Below are 24,527 nucleotides of genomic sequence, written 5' to 3'. Positions count from 1 at the left end.
TACTCAACCTGTACTGTATTAAATGCAAAAACACAACTGGGGTTGTTGTATGTTTCTTCTTTATTTAGTTGGGGATGCAGTGTAACAAACTTGGCGATCGGGCTTTGTGATTCCTTCAAAAGTTGGTCAGCCAGCCCTGTTCTAGATCTTGTCATGATATATTTATTAAATAAATTATTATTCTATTATGCTGAATTTGGTAATTTTTAAAGAGGTCGACTGTGACAAATAATGTTGACTTTTAAGGATTTTATGTGTGTGTACCACATTTAGAACAAGCTAACATGCAGTGTATGCATTGCCATGAGATATACAGGAGCAAAGGTCACACGCTCTAAATTAAAATGCCTTATTCTAAAGAGTATATAAATGTCATTTATTTTCTTACACCCAATTAATAATGTTTCTGCTTATTTCAGAGTAAGAATAATGCTATTTTCTTCTCTCTTTTTTTTTCTTCCAACTTTCGTAAATCCATTCTGACGTGGAGGGTCACGCTGTGTTCTATTATCTGCTAAACTAATTAAGAAGGAGTCATTTGCCAAACAAAGCAACAAGGGTGATTGACTATGAATTAACTAGCATGGAGCGCTCATTTGCATGCCCGCTACCCAGAATGCCTGGCAAGTGGGAACGTTCTCTGCCTATGTGATAGTGCCGGGGTGAGGTGTGTATCTAGCATGTTCTTAATCACGATGATCCCATTAATGAGCGTGAAATATACATAAAGAAACATACTTTTCTTATCACTCTTGTAGTTTGATAAGGTGTTTATCAGGGACATGGATTAAATGTGAAGCCTGTTCTAAAATATATTGACTGCATCACAGCAGAAGCTGAACCTTCTCTGTTCAGAGTGTGCAAGTAGACTAATTCCTCTCTGCCGCAGTCATGACACGAGGGCTTGTTACCTTGTTGTGCTTATCTATACCTCTCTTATCTCCAGGGCATTGATTCCTACTTAATGGAGCCAGCGATATACAAATGAAACAGCCAGATGTGCCATGTTGTAATACCCCTGCCACAAATCAGCTCCTTCCCTTGTAAATATACCAGGCCAGTCTGTAAGAAGAAGAGGCAGGGAGCTGAAGTGGGGATAGACCTTGGATAACATATAGGATATATACATAAGGGAATTTGCCACCATTATCTTAACCCCTTTACTCCTCTGGGCAGCGTCGGTTTACCGACAGTTCCATATTGTGTCGCCCAGAAGCAGGGCCGGATCTAGGGGGGGCGAAGGGGGCGACCGCCCCCCCTAACACAGTCATAGCCATGCCCACTTTTGAGCTGAAGAGAGCTCTCCGGGGAGAGCCTGAGGCAGAACGATGTGCTGCAGCTTATACCACAGCAGCACAGAGGAGCCAGGAGAGCAAGGGTTACAGAGCATTTGCCCCTCACTTGCTGGTGTGTGGGTACTAGGTCTAATAAATACAATTACCCCATAGCACAGTCACATGTACATAGAACAATCACAAAGCTCTATCTCAGTCTCACTCAAAAAGTTCAGTCAGAATTGAGAGAGGAGGAGTTAGAATTGCAGAAGGGAGGAGTTGGGACTGTAGAGGGAGGAGTCACGATTAAACAGTAAACACCCCCCCCCCCCCCACTAAAGAAAAGTCTAGATCCGTCCCTACCCAGAAGTCATTTTCTGTCCATATCGCTGCAATTCAAATACAGTTGTAATGTGGACACCGCACAGATGATCAGAATCAGCTTTATTGGCCAGGTGTACTCACGTACACTAGGAATTCTTTGTGGTACAATGCATCGCCAAGCAGCAACATGAAGGAGGAAAAACGTAGCATACATTACAAACATTACACATATGAGTTCATACTGCACATATGCAACTGTACAGTAGACATATTATACATTTAAGACTAAAAACTAAGGCTGCTTGGCAGAGCAGCACCGAGGCAGCCATCCGCGGCACCAACTAGAACTCACACAATGCACATAATACAGAAGATTTAAGTATTACATCAAAAGATAAACCACACAGACAAAGACACAGAAAGAATAATGCATGATTGGTGTAGGCATTTTGGGTAATAACCTCCAGGGGTTGTGTATTCCACCCTCACAAGGCACCAGGTGCGGCAGCCATCTTATGATGCAGGTTACTTCTGCAGTTTGTGACTTATATGAAGTGCATGAAAGAGGGGAGGAAAACGGGATCCGGTCTCTAGGTCGACAGTAACTAAGGCGACAATGTTTCGGTCGACAGTTACTAGATCGACAGGGTGTCTAGGTTGACAGGGTCTCTAGGTCGACATGTTCTAGGGCGACAGGTCAAAAGGTTGACATGAGTTTTTGTTTTAATTCTTTTTTGGAACTTTTTCATACTTAACGATCCACGCGGACTACGATTGGAAAAAGTGACCTGCGCCGAGCGCAGCTTGCGAGCCATGTGTGGGGACACGGTGCACTAATTGGGGTTCCCGGTCACTGTACGGAGAAAATGTCACACAAAAAAACATAAAAAACCCATTTCGACCTTTTAACCTGTCAACCTAGAGACCCTGTCGAGCTAGTATCCCTGTCGACCTAGTTACTGTTGACCAATAGTGGTCGACCTAGACACTGTCGACTCAATGAACCACACCCAAGGTAAACATCCCGAACCCCCAAAAGCACAGTATAGGAGGTTGTTAGTGGCCATCGGCAAAGTATAGGAGACAGTTCTATCGTGTTACAGGGTTAACTTTTACTAATGAAGGAAGAATGATAGCCAGCAAGTGTATTTCAGCAAATAAAAGAGTATAGGGTATTTTGGGGTACATTTAAATGCCCCCATTGTGGTTTTCAAGTGTTTGCATTTTTTTTTATTTTATTTGAGGGGGGAGGACTTGTAAATCCCATCTGCAAGTTCAAAAAATAATTTCCCATCAGTGCAACACCGCATCGTACAGGTCCCACACACTTGAACTCATGTTTCTGCTTCTTAGAACTAAATTACATGTCTTTATTGCTGATCCTTTACAATATGAACACCTCTAAGCACAATGGGGGTCATTCCGAGTTGTTCGCTCGCAAGCTGCTTTTAGCAGCTTTGCACACGCTAAGCCGCCGCCTACTGGGAGTGAATCTTAGCTTATCAAAATTGCGAACGAAAAATTAGCAGAATTGCGAATAGACACTTCTTAGCAGTTTCTGAGTAGCTCCAGACTTACTCGGCATCTGCGATCAGTTCAGTCAGTTTCGTTCCTGGTTTGACGTCACAAACACACCCAGCGTTCGCCCAGACACTCCTCCGTTTCTCCAGCCACTCCCGCGTTTTTCCCAGAAACGGTAGCGTTTTTTCGCACACACCCATAAAACGGCCAGTTTCCGCCCAGAAACACCCACTTCCTGTCAATCACATTACGATCACCAGAACGAAGAAAAAACCTCGTAATGCCGTGAGTAAAATACCTAACTGCATAGCAAATTTACTTGGCGCAGTTGCACTGCGGACATTGCGCATGCGCATTAGCGACTAATCGCTCCGTTGCGAGAAAAATATAACGAACGAACAACTCGGAATGACCCCCTATATACTGACATTTTGATAATAAACTAAGGACTTTCTCATAGTTATCACTTACTCCAAAGGTGCAATTTGAAAGTCATAAGTTCTTTGGTTGAAATCCGCATTACCATAACTTGGATTTATATTTCAATAGCAGAAAGATCTGTGATAAAAAAGTTGTGCAATCTAGTTTGTGATTAATTGAATCTGCCTCCTAGTCGTGAGTTACAAACAATATTATATCTTCTCGTACCCTGTATGTTCCCGTATATCAAGGAGGCAAGGAATTCTGGGATGTTCCCACTTGTCCTTCTGACCTGTGAGTTTAGTTTTCTTTGGTACATACTGACCCATGGCCAGGCCTAAGGCTGGTCTGACGTGATCCCACCCGGCTCCTGCTCACGTCATCTCCCTTTTCTGACCAGCTCTGGTATTCCTGTGCCCCAGACAGCACACGGGCCTACCTGAGATAATGCTGTGTAATTACACCCTTTAACACAGTTTAAACGACCGGCTCTTTGTTTTTACTTGAAAGAAATGACAGTCAGTCTCTTCTATTCACACCAACAAAATGCCCAGGGATTGTCATTTGCTGACCATTTACTTCTCATTAATTGTGTTTCATGATGTCATCAGACTCTAATGGCCCCCTAGGTGCGGGCTGCAAGCTCTCCCAATTATCTCACTCCCAAAATTAAGATCCAAACATTGATTAGCCGGAGTGACAAATTCACAGAAAGTGATATTATTTTCTAGCCTTAAATCACAAATGTGCTGTGTTTCCTCACTATGGGGTGGTCTTCAGTTTGCCGGCTGTCGGGATCCCGGCGCAGAGTATACCGGCGCCGGAATGATCTGTATTATAGTTGGTAACACTTTAAAAAATACTTCCCGAGGAGCCTTTGCTGCTGTACTGGGCTAAGCGAGTCAATGCGGTGCAGTCTCGGCAGACGTTAATGAACTATGCCTCACCGAACTTCGTTTTCATGCAGACTTGGATGTACACTTGTTTATGGAGAGTATCTTGCGTGTTTTTGCACGTTGTATGGTCCAGAACCTGAGAGCATGCAAGTACAAGCGTTGCAACCTCATGTATATTTCAAGTGCACCTGTACTTGTGGGTGAAGAGTGGTGGTAGTTACTGGCCTATGGCGGGGCACTGTCACATAGGCAAAGATAAGAGAGGGTGTATTGATGGATCTGCAACGCAAGCATAAATAGGTCTTGTTTCCAGCTGCACCTAGCATCAGCTGATGTACCTAGGTTCTCATGATGATGGCGATTTTCTGTACTGAGCATACGGTGGCACCGCAAAGATGCGTACAAGTTGGTAATCCGTTCACATAAAGCTTTCGTTGTGTAATGGTCTTGTTGTGTACAGTATTGCTGTAAGAGTCTTTTTACAGGTTGCTAACTTGCTTTTCTTTTTTATTGCTATTATCACTCTACCTTAGGTAAGTATGTTTAAGTTGTACAGACAGTAGTGACCTAAAGGGCCGTAGTCACGGGCCGTTTTGGGGAGAGATGTGTGCTGAGCGGTTCGCTCAGCAGCACACATCTCTCCCCCCGCTCAGCACAGTGCGATGTGTGCTGAGCGTGCGGGGGGAGACGGGGGGGGGGGGGGTGCTCATTTCACCCAGCGGGCCGATCTAGCACCAGCGATGCGCGGGGCTGCGCATTGCTATCGCTGTGAGGGGTACACAGGGAGTGATCGCTGCTTAAAATCGAAGCAATCTAGTCAGAGTGTTTAGATTTTAAGCAGCGATCGCTTCGTGAGTACCCCCCTTTAGGCCAATACTGATGGGAGAGATGTGTGCTGAGCGATCTTAACACAGACCGCTCAGCACACATCTCTCCCCCCGCTCGGCAGAGCGTGATGTGCTGAGCGATGGGGGACGACGACATGGGGCCGCTCACTTCACACAGCGCTGAAGTGAGTGACCTGCTAGATTGAGCCTGCATGCAGGCTCAATCTAGCACCGGCGATAGCGCATCGCTATCGCTGTGGGGGGTACACACGGAGCGATCATGCTTAAAATCTAAGCAATCATGTAAGATTGCTTAGATTTTAAACACGGATCTCTCCGTGTGTACCCCCTTTTAGCTACTGTTGCTTGTTAGTTAGCTACGCTGTGACATTCACAGACAATATCGAGTCACCATTGGGAACTCTCTATAGATGTCAATCTGCGATACGGCGCTGCCTTATGTAACAAATGTAAACGTAGTTCTGTATTGCCCGAAAATTACCGCCTTGCCCGACAATAATAAGATCACAACTGACCGGGTCTGTGTGATGCTGACCATTAAAGTCCTCCGTTTGTCATATTTACTCATTGATATTGTGCAACTCTTTACAGATGATATTTCAGTCATTCACATCAGTCCCTGCGCCAGCGGAGCTTGCAATCTTACTCCCTGTCACATGGACACACACAGTAGGGTTATTTTTTTTGCCAGGAGCCAATTAATTTACCAGTATATTCTTGGTGTCGATGAAAACCGCAGCGTCTGGAGGAAACCCTTGCAATCACAGAGAGGACATACAAACTGTACACAGATAGGATAGCATCCTCTGTATGACCTTGCCATCTAAAACAGACTTATAGGGCGGAATTCAAATGTTTTGTCTCCGGCAACCACTATATAGCGCCTAGCGGAGCTATTCAATTGTAGCTCTGTTCGGACGCGATGGCTGCCGGTGTCTGCATTTCAGCTCGCACCCCTTCAGAGGTCCAAAAGGCTCTTTTCACGATCGCGCCTAACACTTTGGTCGGGTTAAGCTGCTTTACGCTGCTAAACCCGACCTTCAAGGGCGGTATCAGTGCAAAAAACTAATTGAATTGCACCCCGTGTTCTCCCGTCACTTTAGACGAGAGATCAGGCGTACAAAACAATTAACTAGCACCCATAGAACACATGGCTCTCTAGCTGTTGTGGTACTAAATATCCCAGCATGCTAGCTGGCAGAGCATCTGTAACAGCGAGAGCCACAGGTTGCTGAAACCTGATCTGAATGGAAAGGAGATTTTTAGTTGCCCATATTGAACGTATTGTCAATACGATAAACAATCTTCTTACTGCTAGCAACAGCCAAATACTTTCTTCTGCACCAGAGACCCCTCTGTAACCCTGTGTATGCAAAAGTACAAGTTAAATGCCATTCCCCGGAGTTACTTATGAACTGTTTTTTTCCAACCACATCCATATTTAGGGAAGGCCCAAAGATCAAAAATTTCTAATGGCCATGTAAGGAAGCAGGGAGCTGTAATTACCAGCATTTACGGTAACAAGGTCAGTGAAATGTCACCGGCGTGTCACTCACCTTTCAGACGCCCCTATTTTTCTCATTTTCGTATGCAGACGACTCACAGAGAGTACATGTCCTCATACCTACATCCTCCTATCTATTGCACGCCCTCAGGAATAACCCACAACTCTTTTGCTGCTGACTCCTGAGAATACACACAGTTTTATAATGATAAGCTCTCCGGTCACATTTATAGATTACAGTCTGTGTAATGGGCACGATACTTGAAATACCTTGGTAGCATTGTATATGTAAAAAACTTGGGGGGGGGGGGGGTGGGGGAAAAAGGGGGTATATCTACTAAAAGTTTATTTTGGGCCTGTTTAAAATTGACCAGAATAGAACCAACATCCCCACAAAATCGACTACAGTGTTTCTATTCCAAATAGCTCAGTTACTAAAAGTTGATTTTGAGTTCCATTTTACTGGGTGATGTGAGTTCTATTTGAAGTTCTAAATGTGGTCTATTAATTGAAAATCGACCAAAAAATTAAAAAAAGAAACATCAATCAAAAATAGACAAAATTATACAAAAGCATTCATATTGGCCACATTCACTGTAATACCCACAAACACTTTAATGCCTGTGCTAAGTTGAATATCCACAATTTTTTTAAATCATCGCTGTGCCTTTAAATGCCATGCTTTATGTAGCCAGAGTGCCCCACATGATATAAAACCAAATACAACGCTTTCTGATGGTTCTGTTGAAAGTGGTGATTTGTGGATGTTTTTGAGTCCATTTTCAAATCGACTATTAGTAAATATGGGTTAGGAATTCTATTAAAGAATTGAGTGTTCTATTGTAGTTTTATTTAAGTGTAAAGTTATATTTCAGTAGATTTTGAGTCAATTTTGACTTTAGACCTGTCACACAAAATCGGCTGAAAACCAAATTGACTTTTAGTAAATATACCCATTAGTTGCAAATTGGGCACATGTTAAAAAGCTGTAATAAATAGTAGCATATTTATGCCCTTGTGCAAGGTGCATGGCGGCCAGCGGCACATGTGCCCTGTTTATGCCAGGCATACGGCATACATCACAAACCCTGGTCCATACATATTTGTTAGTTTTTATTCTTCTTCCGTAAGTAGGCATCTGTGAAACTGCTAAATATATATATACTGTATGTATGTATGTATGTATGTATGTATGTATATATATATATATATTTACAAAAGGACGGACAGTGTCGGACTGGGGCATGTAGGGCCCACCGAAGGAATGCAGTGGTAAGGGCCCATGTTTAGAGGTGTGGCCAGTCTGCGGAGGGGGCGTGGCCTGCCACCTCATTGGTTTGACCAACGATTAGAGAGTGCAATGTCTGGGCCCCTTCATAAATATATACAGTAAATCCAGCTGCTGCATGCATGATAATGTACCAGATTACTTAGCAGCAATGCACTCTAGAAAATTCACTATAGTCCAGTATAAGGTAACATATGTATAATGTATAATTCAAGTGCACAGTCTGGAACCTGATCCTTAGAGCAGGAGGGGGGGGGGGCAGGCAGTGGGGCCCACCGGTAGTTTCCCCTGTACCTCTGTGGGCCAATCCAAGCCTGAGGACGGACAGGTAAAATGATATCAGGGAGTGCTCTGAAGGGACAACAATACCTAGCTATCTTGCAGCCTGAAGTCCTGTAAATGGTCATGCAGTGCTCTTCTCAAAGCCAAAAGTGGCCTTCCACCTAACATGTTATACTGGTTACTTAATGATATTTACTATCTCTTCTCCTTTTTGTATAGAGTGATATCCATGGGAAACCATTTGGATTTAATTGGAATAAGTGTACCCCCAGATCTGTTCTTTTATTCATGGAATCGCTAAGAATTGAAAACACCAAGCGCCAATAGTTTCCCAAGGTGGGTGCTTTGTTTATAGCAACATTATACATTATTTTATGTTTATATTAAAAATAAAGAAAGCAAAACACTGTTCTGTGCAGAGGAAAGTTGTTGAATTTAACACAACTACTTACATCTTATTTATATGTAATTGCTTGCTAAAGTCTAATATTTGGCGTGTGTGTCACGTGGACATGTTTTGTGTCTGTCTATAGTATTAGCAAATGCAAAGTTGAGGGTTTTGCAGAGAATTAGTCATGTCCGTATATATGTAACAGAACTGTACAGAGGTAAGGTTAATAAGAACCCTACTTATGAATACAGTATTTGGATGCAAGAGGTAGTAATAATAGGATTTTAATACCTACCAGTAAATCTTTTTCTCTTAGTCCGTAGAGGATGCTGGGGACTCCAAAAGGACCATGGGGTATAGACGGGATCCGCAGGAGACATGGGCACTTTAAGACTTTAAATGGGCGTGAACTGGCTTCTCCCTCTATGCCCCTCCTCCAGACCTCAGTTATAGGAACTGTGCCCAGGGAGACGGACATTTCAAGGAAAAGGATTTTTGTTAACCAAGGGTGAGATACATTCCAGCTCACACCACAACACACCGTACAACATAGCATTTAACTAAAACCAGTTAACAGTATGAACCAAAAAATCAGCAACAGGCTGATGGAAACCAAAAACACACCTTTGTGTAACAAAAGCAATAACTATGAACAAGTACTGCAGATAGAGTCCGCACTGGGACGGGCGCCCAGCATCCTCTACGGACTATGAGAAAAGGATTTACCGGTAGGTATTAAAATCCTATTTTCTACTTCGTCATAGAGGATGCTGGGGACTCCAAAAGGACCATGGGGTTTATACCAAAGCTCCAGACCGGGCGGGAGAGTGCGGACGACTCTGCAGCACCGATTGAGCAAACATGAGGTCCTCATCAGCCAGGGTATGAAACTTGTAGAATTTTGCAAAAGTGTTTGAACCCGACCAAGTGGCTGCTCGGCAAAGTTGTAGCGCCGAGACTCCCCGGGCAGCCGCCCAAGATGAGCCCACTTTCCTGGTAGAATGGGCCTTCACTGTATTCGGTAACGGCAATCCAGCCGTAGAATGAGCATGCTGAATCGCATTACAGATCCAGCGTGCAATAGTCTGCTTAGAAGCAGGAGCCCCAATCTTGTTGGGCGCATACAGGACAAACAGTTTTCCTAATACGAGCCGTTCTGGCTACATACATTTTCAAAGCTCTGACCTTATCGAGAGACTTTGAAACAGCTAAAGCTTCAGTAGCCACGGGCACCACAATAGGTTGGTTTATGTGAAACGAAGAAACCACCTTTGGCAGAAATTGTTGACGAGTTCTCAATTCCGCTCTATCCTCATGGAAGATCACATAGGGGCTCTTGTGAGACAAAGCCGCTAATTCCGACACCCGCCTTGCTGACGCCAAGGCCAAAAGCATGACCACTTTCCAAGTGAGAAACTTCAACTCAACCTTTCGTAAAGGTTCAAACCAGTGTGACATAAGAAACTGCAACACCACGTTAAGGTCCATGGTGCCACCGGGGGCACAAATGGAGGTTGGATGTGCAGCACTTCCTTCACGAAAGTCTGAACCTCTGGAAGGGCGGCCAATTCTTTCGGAAAGAAAATCGATAAGGCCGAAATCTGCACTTTAATGGAGCCTAATTTTAGGCCCGCATCCACACCTGCTTGCAAAAAATGGAGAAAACGACCCAGCTGAAATTCATCCGTAGGAGCCTTCTTGGATTCACACCAAGACACATATTTTCTCCAAATACGGTGATAATGCTTCGCTGTTACTACCTTTCTAGCTTTAAGTAGAGTGGGGATGACCTCACCGGGAATACCCTTCCAAGCTAGGATTTGGCGTTCAACCGCCACGCCGTCAAACGCAACCGCGGTAGGTCTTGGAGCATGCACGGCCCTTGCTGTAATAGGTCCTCTCTTAGAGGAAGAGGCCAGGGATCTCCTATGAGTAATTCCTGAAGATCTGGATACCAGGCCCTCCGTGGCCAATCTAGAACAATGAGTATCGCCTGAACCCTTGTTCTTCTTATGATCCTTATCACCTTTGGAATGAGTGGAAGTGGAGGGAACACGTATACCGACTGAAACACCCACGGTGTCACCAGGGCCCCCACTGCACTGGCTTGAGGGTCCCTTGACCTGGAACAATACCTCTGAAGCTTCTTGTTGAGGCGAGACGCCATCATGTCTATTTGAGGAATTCCCCAATGACTTGTCACTTCTGCAAATACCTCTTGATGCAGACCCCACTCTCCTGGATGAAGATCGTGTCTGCTGAGGAAGTCTGTTTCCCAGTTGTCCACTCCCGGAATGAAGACCGCTGACAGAGCGCTTGTATGTTTTTCCGTCGAGCGGAGAAATTTTGTGGCCTCCGCCATTGCCGCTCTGCTCTTTGTTCCACCCTGGCGGTTTATGTACTCCACTGCTGTTATGTGTTCCGACTGAAAAAGGACGGGCAGACCGCGAAGAAGATGTTCCGCTTGTAGAAGGCCGTTGTAAATGGCTCTTAATTCCAGAATGTTTGTGTGCAGACAAGCTTCCTGGCTTGACCATTTTCCCTGGAAATTTTCCCCCTGTGTGACTGCTCCCCAGCCTCGGAGACTTGCATCTGTAGTCACCAGGACCCAGTCCTGGATCCCGAACCTGCGTCCCTCCAGGAGGTGCGAACTGTGGAGCCACCACAGGAGAGATACTCTGGTCCTGGAGGATAGGCTTATTTTCCGGTGCATGTGCAGGTGAGACCCGTACCACTTGTCCAACAGGTCCCACTGAAACACCCTGGCATGGAACCTGCCAAACGGAATGGCTTTGTATGCTGCCACCATCTTCCCCAGCACCCGCGTGCATTGATGAATCGACACTCTTGCCGGTTTCAGAATCTCCTTGACCATGTACTGGATTTTCAGAGCTTTTTCTACTGGTAGAAAGACTCTCTGCAGTTCCGTGTCTAGGATCATGCCCAAGAATGACAGCCATGTTGTCGGAACCAACTGTGACTTTGGCAAATGTAGGAGCCAACCATGTTGTTGCAGGACTGTCAGGGAGAGCGCAACGTTTTTTAGTAACTGCTCCTTTGATCTCGCCTTTATGAGGAGATCGTCCAAGTACGGGATAATTGTGACACCCTGCTTGCGCAGGAGCACCATCATTTCCGCCATTACTTTGGTGAAAATCCTCGGAGCCCTGGAAAGACCAAACGGCAACGTCTGAAATTGGTAATGACAATCCTAAACAGCAAACCTCAGGTAAGCTTGATGTGGAGGAAATATTGGGACATGTAAGTAGGCATCTTTTATGTCGACTGACGCCGTAAAATCCCCCCCTTCCAGACTGGAGATCACTGCTCGGAGAGTTTCCATCTTGAATTTGAAATGTTTTAGAAAAAAATTGAGGGATTTTAGGTTCAGAATTGGTCTGACCGAGCCATCCGGCTTTGGGACCACGAACAGGCTTGAATAAAAACCTTCTCCCCGTTGTGATGGGGGGACCGTGACAATAACTTTCTGCAGACACAGCTTTTGTATCGCAGCGCATACTACTTTCCTTTCCGGAAGAGAAGCCGGCAAGGCCGATTTGAAAAATCAGTGAGGGGCACGTCTTGAAACTCCAGTTTTAACCCTTGGACCACTATTTCTAGCACCAAAGGATCCAGGGCCGAACGAGCCCAGACCTGATTGAAGAGTTGAAGATGTGCCCCCACTGGTGCGGACTCCAGCAGCGGAGCCTCAGCGTCATGTTGATTTTGCAGCTGCCGGGGAGGACTTCTGCTCTTGGGAGCTTGCCCCAGCCTGCGACTTTTTACCCCTTCCCCTACCTCTTGCAGCAAGGAAAAGGAGGACCCACGTCCTTTTTTGAATTTATTAGACCGAAAGGACTGCATCTGATAAGGAGGCGTCTTCTTTTGTTGTGCAGGGACATACGTTAGAAAAGATGACTTACCCGCGGTAGCTGTAGATACCAGGTCCCCAAGGCCCTCACCAAACAAAACACCACCTTTATACGGCAGAGCCTCCATAACCCTCTTAGAGTCAGCATCACCATTCCATTGATGAGTCCATAATGCTCTCCTAGCCGAGATCACCATGGCATTGGCCCTTGATCCCAAGAGGCCAATATCTCTCGCAGCCTCCCTTAGATAGACTGCAGCGTCCCTGATATGACCCAGCGTCAAAAGAACGCTATCCCTATCCAGGGTGTCCAAGTCAGATGATAAGTTATCTGCCCACTTTTCAATTGCACTACTCACCCATGCTGAAGCCACTGTAGGTCTGAGCAGTGTACCCGTAGTGACATAAATAGATTTCAAGGTAGTTTCCTGCTTACGATCCACAGGATCCTTTAGGGCCGCCGTGTCAGGGGACGGAAGCGCCACCTTCTTGGACAGCCGTGCTAGAGCCTTGTCCACATTGAGGGGTCGACTCCCACTTTTTCCTATCCTCAGAGGGAAACGGGTATGCCATAATAATTCTCTTGGGAATCAGCAACTTTTTGTTAGGAATTTCCCAAGCCTTTTCAAAAAGAGTATTCAGTTCATGAGAGGGAGGAAACGTTACCGGAGGTTTCTTTCCTTTAAACATACAGACCCTTGTCTCAGGAACAGCAGGGTCTTCCGTGATATGTAACACTTCTTTTATTGCCACAATCATGTACTGAATGCTTTTAGCCAGTTCAGGATTCAAACTGGCATCACCATAGTCTACACTGGAGTCCGAATCCGTGTCGGTATCTGTGTCTGCTATCTGGGCAAACGAACGTTTCTGTGACCCTGAGGGAGTTTGAGTTTTACCCCTTTTCCACTAGCTTTTTTAAAAGTTTTTCCCTAGTGGAAAAGGGTTCCCCGGCAAATTCCCGGATCAAGTGATCCGGGAATCCTACCCGGGTAGCTAGCCGGGTTGAACACGTGTTCAATCCGGCTAGCTGTCTAGTGTGAACGGGAGCCGCGTCACTAGCAGCGTCACCAACCCGGCAATTGCCAGGTTGGTGAGCGCTGTCTGCAGGGGGCTGTAGCACGGGTCGCAGCCGTGTCAGGCGACACGGCTGCGACCCGTGCTACATAATGGAAAAGGGGTATTAGTGACAAAACATCTTCCATGGATTGTTTCCATGCTTGGTTCTGAGACTCAGATTTGTCTAATCTCTTATGCAACGAAGCCACACTTGCATTTAAGACACTCCACATATCTACCCAATCAGCAGTCGGCGGCGCCGACAGAGTCACTCCCACATTCTGTTCTGCGCCCACACCAGCCTCCTGCTGGGAAGAGCATTCAGCCTCAGACATGTCGACACCCGCGTACCGACACCCACTATCACACTGGCTATAGGGAACAGACCCACAGTAAGGCCCTACAGAGAGACAGAGATGGAGTTTGCCAGCTCACACCCAGCGCCTCACCCGGTCTGAAGGAATATACAATGCCCCAGACCATGCAGCGCTTTTATATATTTATATATTCAACACCAAATATGCTGTGCCGGGTGGTATTCATGTGACCGCCGGTCAGCTGACCGACAGTCACATGACCTCCTCCACCAGCCCGACGGGTTACTATCCGATGGTCGGCATGCCGACCAACAGGGACTATTTCCACTCGTGGGTGTCCACAACACCCATAGAGTGGGAATAGAACCCGTGGCGACCGCAGGTCGCCACCGAGCCCACAGCGCGGCGAGCGCAGCGAGCCCGCAAGGGGCTTGCTGCACTCGCCCCTCCCCACCGGGATCCCGGCGTCGGTATGCTGCCGGGATCCCGACGTCGGTAAGCTGACCGGCGGTCTCCAGACCGCCGGTCAGACATACTACACCCGCTGTGCCCCCCCCTGTTTTTGCACCCTGTTACTTGTGACAGAAGTGAAGGGCCAGGACCAGCGTCTCTGCAGCTTGCTGTGAAGAGAAAAGATGGCGCTGATAAGAGCTGGAAGAACGAAGCCCCGCCCCCTAAATGGCTTGTGTCCCGCTTATTTTTATACTGGCGGGGGTCTGTATACAGTGCTGCGCACTGTATACCTCTGTGCCAGATCCTAAAAGAGGTTTTATTGCTGCCCAGGGCACCCCCCCTGTGCCCTGCACCCGTGTAGTGCCGTTTGTGAGCGGGAGCAATGGCGCGTAGCGCGACCGCTGCGCGTTACCTCTAAGACTGATGTCTTGTGCCGCCTTCACTGAAGTCTTCTTTGCTTCGGTTACTCACCCGGCTTCTCTCTTCTGGCTCTGTGAGGGGGACGGCGGCGCGGCTCCGGGAACGAGCAGCTAGGCTATTCCAAGTGATCAGACCCTCTGGAGCTAATGGTGTCCAGTAGCCTAAGAAGCAGAGCCTTTAACTCACATAAGTAGGTCTGCTTCTCTCCCCTCAGTCCCACGAAGCAGGGAGCCTGTTGCCAGCAGTGCTCCCTGAAAATAAAAAACCTAACAGAAAGTCTTTTCAGAGAAACTTAGGAGAGCTCCCCTAGTGTGTGTCCAGTCTCTCTGGGCACAGAATCTAACTGAGGTCTGGAGGAGGGGCATAGAGGGAGGAGCCAGTTCACGCCCATTTAAGTCTTAAAGTGCCCATGTCTCCTGCGGATCCCGTCTATACCCCATGGTCCTTTTGGAGTCCCCAGCATCCTCTACGGACGAAGGAGAAAATAAATTTATTTACATAGTGCACTTTTTACAACAGGACTTAAGTCGCTTTATAGGCATCAAAAACAGGGCGCATAGTACAGGGTCGGACTGGCCCACAGGGGAACAGGGGAAACCACCGGTGGGCCCTACTGCCTGTGGGCCCTCCTCCTCCTCTAGTGATCAAGTTCAAGACTGTCCTAGTGCACTGGTTTTATGCTTCACAATAATTTGGTTTATTATATATTTACCAAGGGGCACAGAACATGTAATGGTTAGTCAAACCTCTGTGGTGGCTGGCCACGCCCCAGTGGAACCTGGCTACACCTTTAAGCATGGGCCCCTACAGCAGCATTCCCCCGGTGGGCCCTACATGCCCCAGTCCGACACTGGCATAGTACAAAAGATTGATACAGTAAAAGAAAACCTAAAGAGCACAGTAAGCGTAATGCAGGGTTGCTGCAGACATTTTGGGTAATAACTTCCATGGGTTGTATATTCCACCCACATAAGGTACCATGTGAGTCAGCCATGTTGGGCGCAATACATAGGATTACCCTGGATGGAATAGGTCACGCCTAGAAGAGATGACACAAAATGGGGTGATTACTTGACCTAACGCTAGGAATAGGGTTCCAAAATAATCGTCGGGTTCATATATTTTTCAACCCTTCCACAAGCTTACCAGGTGAGGTAGCCATGTTGGGCGCGCTACAAAGGTTACACTGGGGGAGATAGGCCATACATGGACTCAAGGCATACATGGGAAAGAGGACGTGTGTGCCGGTATGGTATACCCTGTATGGATAGAGCCATGTAAAGCACATCCACGCCATAGCAGTGACATACAATGGGAGAAAAGAGAGAGAAAAGAGAAAAAAGGCCAAAACACAACAGTGGGAGCAGATATGGTGGACAAGTGGCTAATAAGAGGAATAAAACATGTTAAAAGTAAACAAGAATAAAAGGCCTGCTGCAGCCTCAAGAATCCGCAGGTCAGAGAATGGCATGGATCCCACAGTAGTTAGCATTGCTACATGGATTTTATTTCAACCAAGACACTATCTACATGGTGTTTGTATGTTCTCCTGAGTTTGCGCTGGTTTCTTCTGCGTTTTCTGATTTCCTCACACAGTCGAAATTCATCCTGGTAAGCTAAACATGTGAGGACCTGTTGTGAATGGCTACACTGCCTCTGCAGAAGTGCTGTGTGAGATGATGGTACTATACAAATGAAAGCTGATAGACTGACTCTGTGTTCTGTGCCTTTGCTAGAATGACCCCATGTTCTGAGCCTTTGCTAGAATGCTCCCGTGTTCTGAACCTTTGCTAGAATGCTCCCGTGTTCTGAACCTTCGCTAGAATGCTCCCGTGTTCTGAACCTTCGCTAGAATGATCCCGTGTTCTGAACCTTCGCTAGAATGATCCCGTATTTTGTACCTTTCTAGAATGATCCCGTGTTCTGTACAGGAGGCAATCAATTTGCCGGCTGTCAGGATCCCGGTGGTCAGGATTCCAACGCTGGAATCCCAAAAGACGGCAATGCCGTAAGCCAGAATACCGGTTCACAGGGGCTATTCCCACTCGTGGGTGTCCACAACACCCATGGAGTGGGAATAGATCCTGTGGTGAGCACAGCGAGCCCGCAAGGGGACTTGTAGCATACTGACAGCCTGCATCCCGTCCGCCGGGAATACATATATAGGCCCTCATTCCGAGTTGTTCGCTCGGTAAAAATCTTCGCATCGCAGCGATTTTCCGCTTAATGCGCATGCGCAATGTCCGCACTGCGACTGCGCCAAGTAAATTTGCTATGTAGTTAGGATTTTTACTCACGTCTTTTTCATCGTTCTGGCGATCGTAATGTGATTGACAGGAAATGGGTGTTACTGGGCGGAAACAGGCCGTTTTATGGGCGTGTGGGAAAAAACGCTACCGTTTCCGGAAAAAACGCAGGAGTGGCCGGAGAAACGGAGGAGTGTCTGGGCGAACGCTGGGTGTGTTTGTGACGTCAAACCAGGAACGACAAGCACTGAACTGATCGCACTGGCAGAGTAAGTCTGAAGCTACTCAGAAACTGCTACGAGGTGTGTAATCGCAATATTGCGAATACATCGTTCGCAATTTTAAGATGCTAAGATTCACTCCCAGTAGGCGGCGGCTTAGCATGAGCAAATCTGCTAAAATCCGCTTGCGAGCGAACAACTCGGAATGAGGGCCATAGTCCGTTCTGTACATTTGCTAGAATGATCCCATGTTCTGTACCTTTGGCCTTCCTAGAATGATCCCGTGTTCTGTACCTTTTTTATTATGATCCCATGTTCTATACATTTGCCAAAATGATCCCGTTTTCTTTACCTTTGCTAGAATGATCCCATGTTCCCATGATCTGTACATTGGGGGTAATTCCAAGTTGATCGCAGCAGGAACTTTGTTAGCAGTTGGGCAAAACCATGGGGGTCATTCCGAGTTGTTCGCTCGCTAGCTGCTTTTTGCAGCTTTGCACACGCTAAGCCGCCGCCTACTGGGAGTGAATCTTAGCTTATCAAAATTGCGAACGAAAGATTAGCAGAATTGCGAATAGACACTTCTTAGCAGTTTCTGAGTAGCTCGGGACTTACTCGGCATCTGCGATCAGTTCAGTGCTTGTCGTTCCTGGTTTGACGTCACAAACACACCCAGCGTTCGCCCAGACACTCCTCCGTTTCTCCAGCCACTCCCGCGTTTTCCCCAGAAACGGTAGCGTTTTTTCACACACTCCCATAAAACGGCCTGTTTCCGCCCAGAAACACCCACTTCCTGTCAATCACATTACGATCACCAGAACGAAGAAAAAACCTCGTAATGCCGTGAGTAAAATACCTAACTGCATAGCAAATTTACTTGGCACAGTCGCACTGCGGACATTGCGCATGCGCATTAGCGACTAATCGCTCCGTTGCGAGAAAAAAATAACGAGCGAACAACTCGGAATGACCCCCCATGTGCACTGCAGGGGATGCAGATATAACATATGCAGAGAGAGTTAGATTTGGGTGTGGTGAGTTCAATCTGCAATCTAATTTGCAGTGTAAAAATAAAGCAGCCAGTATTTACCCTGCACAGAAACAATATAACCCACCCAAATCTAACTCTCTCTGCACATGTTATATCTGCCTCCCCTGCAGTGCACATGGGCCCTCATTCCGAGTTGATCGGTCGCAAGGCGAATTTAGCAGAGTTACACACGCTAAGCCGCCGCCTACTGGGAGTGAATCTTAGCTTCTTAAAATTGCGACCGATGTATTCGCAATATTGCGATTACTAACTACTTAGCAGTTTCAGAGTAGCTCCAGACTTACTCTGCCTGTGCGATCATTTCAGTGCTTGTCGTTCCTGGTTGACGTCACAAACACACCCAGCGTTCGCCCAGGCACTCCCACCGTTTCTCCAGCCACTCCTGCGTTTTTTCCGGAAACGGTAGCGTTTTCAGCCACACGCCCCTGAAACGCCGTGTTTCCGCCCAGTAACACCCATTTCCTGTCAATCACATTACGTTCGCCGGAGCGATGAAAAAGCCGTGAGTAAAAATACTTTCTACATAGCAAAGTTACTTGGCGCAGTCGCAGTGCGAACATTGCGCATGCGTACTAAGCGGATTTTCATTGCGATGCGATGAAAAATACCGAGCGAACAACTCGGAATGAGGGCCCTGGTTTCTCTTACGTCCTAGAGGATGCTGGGGACTCCAAAAGGACCATGGGGTATAGACTGGATCCGCAGGAGCTTGGGCACACTGAAAAGACTTAAGACTGGGTGTGAACTGGCTCCTCCCTCTATGCCCCTCCCCAGACCTCAGTTAGACTTTGTGCCCAGGACTGACTGGACACTCACAGGGGAGCTCTCCTGAGTTTCTCTGGAAAATACTTTTTGTTAGGTTTTTTATTTTCAGGGGGACCTGCTGGCTACAGGCTCCCTGCATCGTGGGAGTGAGGGGGGAGAAGCAGACCTACTTCTTCTTAGTTTAAGGGCACTGCTTCTCGGCTACTGGACACCATTAGCTCCAGAGGGTTCGATCACTTGGTGCGCCTAGCTGCTTGTTCCCGGAGCCACGCCGTCAATCCCCTCACAGAAGCCAGAAGAAAGAAGTCGGGTGAGTATGAGAAGATCAGAAGACTTCAGGACGGCAGAAGACTTCGGTGACAAGGTACAGCGCAGCGGAGACGCTGCGCTCCATGCTCCCACACACATTGCGGATGGCACTCGCAGGGAGCAGGGCGCTGGGGGGGCGCCCTGGGCAGCAGGTCACTGGGGTCCGGGTAGCCGGCAGAAGCACTGTCGGTGCCTCGGCACCGTTCATCGGCCCCCGCCGGCATTTTCAAATCAGGCGCGCTGAAGCCCGCCGGGAAGGGGCGGAGCTTAGCGCGCGGCTCACGGCGCCATCTTGAGCTTTTAGTCATGCGGCTCCGACTCTATGGAACTCACTTCCCCGCACAGTGCGAGAGGCCCCAACTATAGAATCCTTCAAAAGTAGACTCAAGACTTTTCTGTTTACTCAAGCATTTCCATAATGTCCCTTTTAGTATCTTCATGCTTCTGTATTTTATGAAAATGTACTTCATTATTTTCTGTACTATATTATGCTATGTATCTGTTAAGCGCCTTGAGTCCTATTGGAGAAAGAGCGCTATTTAAATAAAATTATTTTCTCTATCGTCCTAGTGGATGCTGGGGTTCCTGAAAGGACCATGGGGAATAGCGGCTCCGCAGGAGACAGGGCACAAAAAGTAAAGCTTTAGGATCAGGTGGTGTGCACTGGCTCCTCCCCCTATGACCCTCCTCCAAGCCTCAGTTAGATTTTTGTGCCCGGCCGAGAAGGGTGCAATCTAGGTGGCTCTCCTAAAGAGCTGCTTAGAAAAGTTTAGCTTAGGTTTTTTATTTTACAGTGAGTCCTGCTGGCAACAGGATCACTGCAACGAGGGACTTAGGGGAGAAGAAGTGAACTCACCTGCGTGCAGGATGGATTGGCTTCTTTGGCTACTGGACATTAGCTCCAGAGGGACGATCACAGGTACAGCCTGGATGGTCACCGGAGCCTCGCCGCCGGCCCCCTTGCAGATGCTGAAACGAGAAGAGGTCCAGAATCGGCGGCAGAAGACTCCTCAGTCTTCTTAAGGTAGCGCACAGCACTGCAGCTGTGCGCCATTTTCCTCTCAGCACACTTCACACGGCAGTCACTGAGGGTGCAGGGCGCTGGGAGGGGGGCGCCCTGGGAGGCAAATGAAAACCTTTTTTGGCTAAAAATACCTCACATATAGCCTCCGGGGGCTATATGGAGATATTTAACCCCTGCCAGAATCCGTTAAGAGCGGGAGACGAGGCCGCCGAAAAAGGGGCGGGGCCTATCTCCTCAGCACACAGCGCCATTTTCCCTCACAGAAAGGCTGGAGGGAAGGCTCCCAGGCTCTCCTCTGCACTGCACTACAGAAACAGGGTTAAAACAGAGAGGGGGGGCACTAATTTGGCGTTAGAAATATATAAAAAAGATGCTATAAGGGAAAACACTTATATAAGGTTGTCCCTATATAATTATAGCGTTTTTGGTGTGTGCTGGCAAACTCTCCCTCTGTCTCTCCAAAGGGCTAGTGGGTCCTGTCCTCTATCAGAGCATTCCCTGTGTGTGTGCTGTGTGTCGGTACGTGTGTGTCGACATGTATGAGGACGATGTTGGTGAGGAGGCGGAGCAATTGCCTGTAATGGTGATGTCACTCTCTAGGGAGTCGACACCGGAATGGATGGCTTATTTAGGGAATTACGTGATAATGTCAACACGCGCCAAGGTCGGTTGACGACATGAGACGGCCGACAAACAATTAGTACCGGTCCAGACGTCTCAAAAACACCGTCAGGGGTTTTAAAACGCCCGTTTACTTTAGTCGGTCGACACAGACACAGACAGGGACACTGAATCCAGTGTCGACGGTGAATAAACAAACGTATTCCTTATTAGGGCCACACGTTAAGGGCAATGAAGGAGGTGTTACATATTTCTGATACTACAAGTACCACAAAAGAGGGTATTATGTGGGATGTTAAAAAACTACCGTAGTTTTTCCTGAATCAGATAAATTAAATGAAGTGTGTGATGATGCGTGGGTTCCCCCCGATAGAAAATATGGGCGGTATACCCTTTCCCGCCAGAAGTTAGGGCGCGTTGGGAAACACCCCTTAGGGTGGATAAGGCGCTCACACGCTTATCAGAACAAGTGGCGGTACCGTCTATAGATAGGGCCGTCCTCAAGGAGCCAGCTGACAGGAGGCTGGAAAAATATCATAAAAAGTATATACACACATACTGGTGTTATACTGCGACCAGCGATCGCCTCAGCCTGGATGTGCAGAGCTGGGGTGGCTTGGTCGGATTCCCTGACTAAAAATATTGATACCCTTGACAGGGACAGTATTTTATTGACTATAGAGCATTTAAAGGATGTATTTCTATATATGCGAGATGCACAGAGGGATATTTGCACTCTGGCATCAAGAGTAAGTGCGATGTCCATATCTGCCAGAAGATGTTTATGGACACGACAGTGGTCAGGTGATGCAGATTCCAAACGGCACAAAGGTGTATTGCCGTATAAAGGAAGAGGAGTTATTTGGGGTCGGTCCATCGGACCTGGTGGCCACGGCAACTGCTGGAAAATCCACCGTTTTTACCCTAAGTCACATCTCTGCAGAAAAAGACACCGTCTTTTCAGCTTCAGTCCTTTCGTCCCTATAAGAGTCATATCTGCCCAGGGATAGAGGAAAGGGAAGAAGACTGCAGCAGGCAGCCCATTCCCAGGAACAGAAGCGTTCCACCGCTTCTGACAAGCTCTCAGCATGACGCTGAGACCGTACAGGACCCCTGGATCCTACAAGTAGTATCCCAGGGGTACAGTTTGGAATGTCGAGACGTTTCCCCTGCGCAGGCTCCTGAAGTCTGCTTTACCAAGGTCTCCCTCCGACAAGGAGGCAGTATGGGAAAAAATTCACGAGCTGTATTCCCAGCAGGTGATAATTAAATTACCCCTCCTACAACAAGAAAAGGGGTATTATTCCACACTATATTGTGGTACTGAAGCCAGAAGGCTAGGTGAGACCTATTCTAAATCTAAAAAAATTTGAACACTTACAAAGGTTCAAATCAAGATGGAGTCACTCAGAGCAGTGATAACGAACCGGGAAGAAGGGGACTATCTGGTGTCCCGAGACATCAGGGATGCTTACCTCCATGTCCCAAATTTGCTCTTATCACTAAGGGTACCTCAGGTTCGTGGTACAGAACTGTCACTATCAGTTTCAGACGCTGCCGTTTGGATTGTCTACGGCACCCCGGGTCTTTACCAAGGTAATGGCCGAAATGATGGTTCTTCTTCGAAGAAAAGGCGTCTTAATTATCCCTTACTTGGACGATCTCCTGATAAGGGCAAAGTCCAGGGAACAGTTGGAGGTCGGAGTAGCACTATCTCGGATACTGTTACAACAGCAGGGGTGGATTCTAAATATTCCAAAATCGCAGCTGATCCCGACAACAAGTCTCCTGTGCTTAGGGATGATTCTGGACACAGTCCAGAAAAAGGTGTTTCTCCCGGAAGAGAAAGCCAGGGAGTTATCCGAGCTAGTCAGGAACCTCCTAAAATCAGTGCATCATTGCACAAGGGCCATGGTAAAAAAATGGTGACTTCCTTCGAAGCAATTCCAGTCGGCAGATTTCATGCAAGAACTTTTCAGTGGGATCTGCTGGACAAATGGTCCGGATCGCATCTTCAGATGCATCAGCGGATAACCCTATATCCAAGGACAAGGGTGTCTCTCCTGTGGTGGTTACAGAGTGCTCATCTTCTAGAGGGCCGCAGATTCGGCATTCAGTTTTGGATGTTGGTGACCACGGAGGCCAGCCCGAGAGGCTGGGGAGCAGTCACACAAGGAAAAAATTTCCAGGGAGTGTGATCAAGTCTGGAGATTTTTCTCCACATAAATATAGCTAAGGGTAAAATTATAATGCTCTAAGCTTAGCAAGACCTCTGCTTCAAGGTCAGCCGGTATTGATCCAGTGGGATAAAACATCACGGCAGTCGCCCACGTAAATAGACAGGGCGGCACAAGAAGCAGGAGGGCAGTGGCAAAAACTGCAAGGACTTTTCGCTGGGCGGAAAATCATGTGATAGCACTGTCAGCAGTGTTTCATTCCGGGAATGGAAACTGGGAAGCAGACTTCCTCAGTAGGCACGACCTCCACCCGGCAGAGTGGGAACTTCATGGGGAAGTTTTCCACATAATTGTAAACCGTTGGGAATTACCAAAGGTGGACATGATGGCGTCCCGTCTGAACAAAAAACGGGACAGGTATTGCGCCAGGTTAAGAGACCCTCAGGCAATAGCTGTGGACGTTCTGGTAACACCGTGGGTGTACCAGTCGGTGTATGTGTTCCATCCTCTGCTTTTCATACCTAAGGTACTGAGAATTATAAGACGTAGAGGAGTAAGAACTATACTCATGGCTCCGGATTGGCCAAGAAGGACTTGGTACCCGGAACTTCAAGAGATGCTCACAGAGGACTTATGGCCTCTGCCGCTAAGAAGGGACTTGTTTCAGCAAGTACCATGTCTGTTCCAAGACTTACCGCAGCTGCGTTTGACGGCATGGCGGTGGAACGCCGGATCCTAAGGGAAAAGGCATTCAGGAAGAGGTCATTCCTACTCTGGTCAAAGCCAGAAAGGAGGTGACCGCACAACATTATCACCACATGTGGCGAAAATATGTTGCGTGGTGTGAGGCCAGGAAGGCCCCACGAAGAAATTTCAACTCGGTCGATTCCTGCATTTCTTGCAAACAGGAGTGTCTATGGGCCTCAAATTGGGGTCCATTAAGGTTCAAATTTCGGCCCTGTCGATTTTTCTTCCAGAAAGAATTGGCTTCAGTTCCTGAAGTCCAGAAGTTTGTCAAGGGAGTATTGCATATACAACCCCCTTTTTGTGCCTCCAGTGGCACTGTGGGATCTCAACGTAGTTCTGGGATTCCTCAAAACACATTGGTTTAAAACCAGTCAAATCTGTGGATTTGAAGCATCTCACATGAAAAGTGAACATGCTCTTGGACCTGGCCTGGACCAGGCGAGTGTCAAATTGGTGGTTTTTTTCTCAAAAAAGCCCATATCTGTTTGTCCATTCGGA

The 24,527-nt window shown here is 47.3% G+C and overlaps 1 long non-coding RNA gene across 21 annotated transcripts in view; it reads left to right on the top strand.

Moving 5' to 3' along the window:
* The window catches only part of LOC134958509 (uncharacterized), a 728,433-nt gene that overhangs the window by 54,709 nt on the left and 649,197 nt on the right, over positions 1 to 24,527 (top strand). For 19 of the 21 annotated variants that reach the window (XR_010187035.1, XR_010187037.1, XR_010187031.1 and 16 more), the window contains exons 3-4: positions 491 to 667; positions 8,577 to 8,693. This is a non-coding gene — a long non-coding RNA (uncharacterized LOC134958509). The remainder of the gene's footprint in view (positions 1 to 490; positions 668 to 8,576; positions 8,694 to 24,527) is intronic. The other 2 variants (XR_010187033.1, XR_010187029.1) reach the window with 1 other exon arrangement.

This window comes from Pseudophryne corroboree, chromosome 9 (assembly GCF_028390025.1).
Source record: "Pseudophryne corroboree isolate aPseCor3 chromosome 9, aPseCor3.hap2, whole genome shotgun sequence".
Taxonomy (NCBI): Eukaryota; Metazoa; Chordata; class Amphibia; order Anura; family Myobatrachidae; genus Pseudophryne; species Pseudophryne corroboree.
Note: the sequence above shows the minus strand (reverse complement) of the source record. Positions and strands in the feature narration are given on the sequence as shown.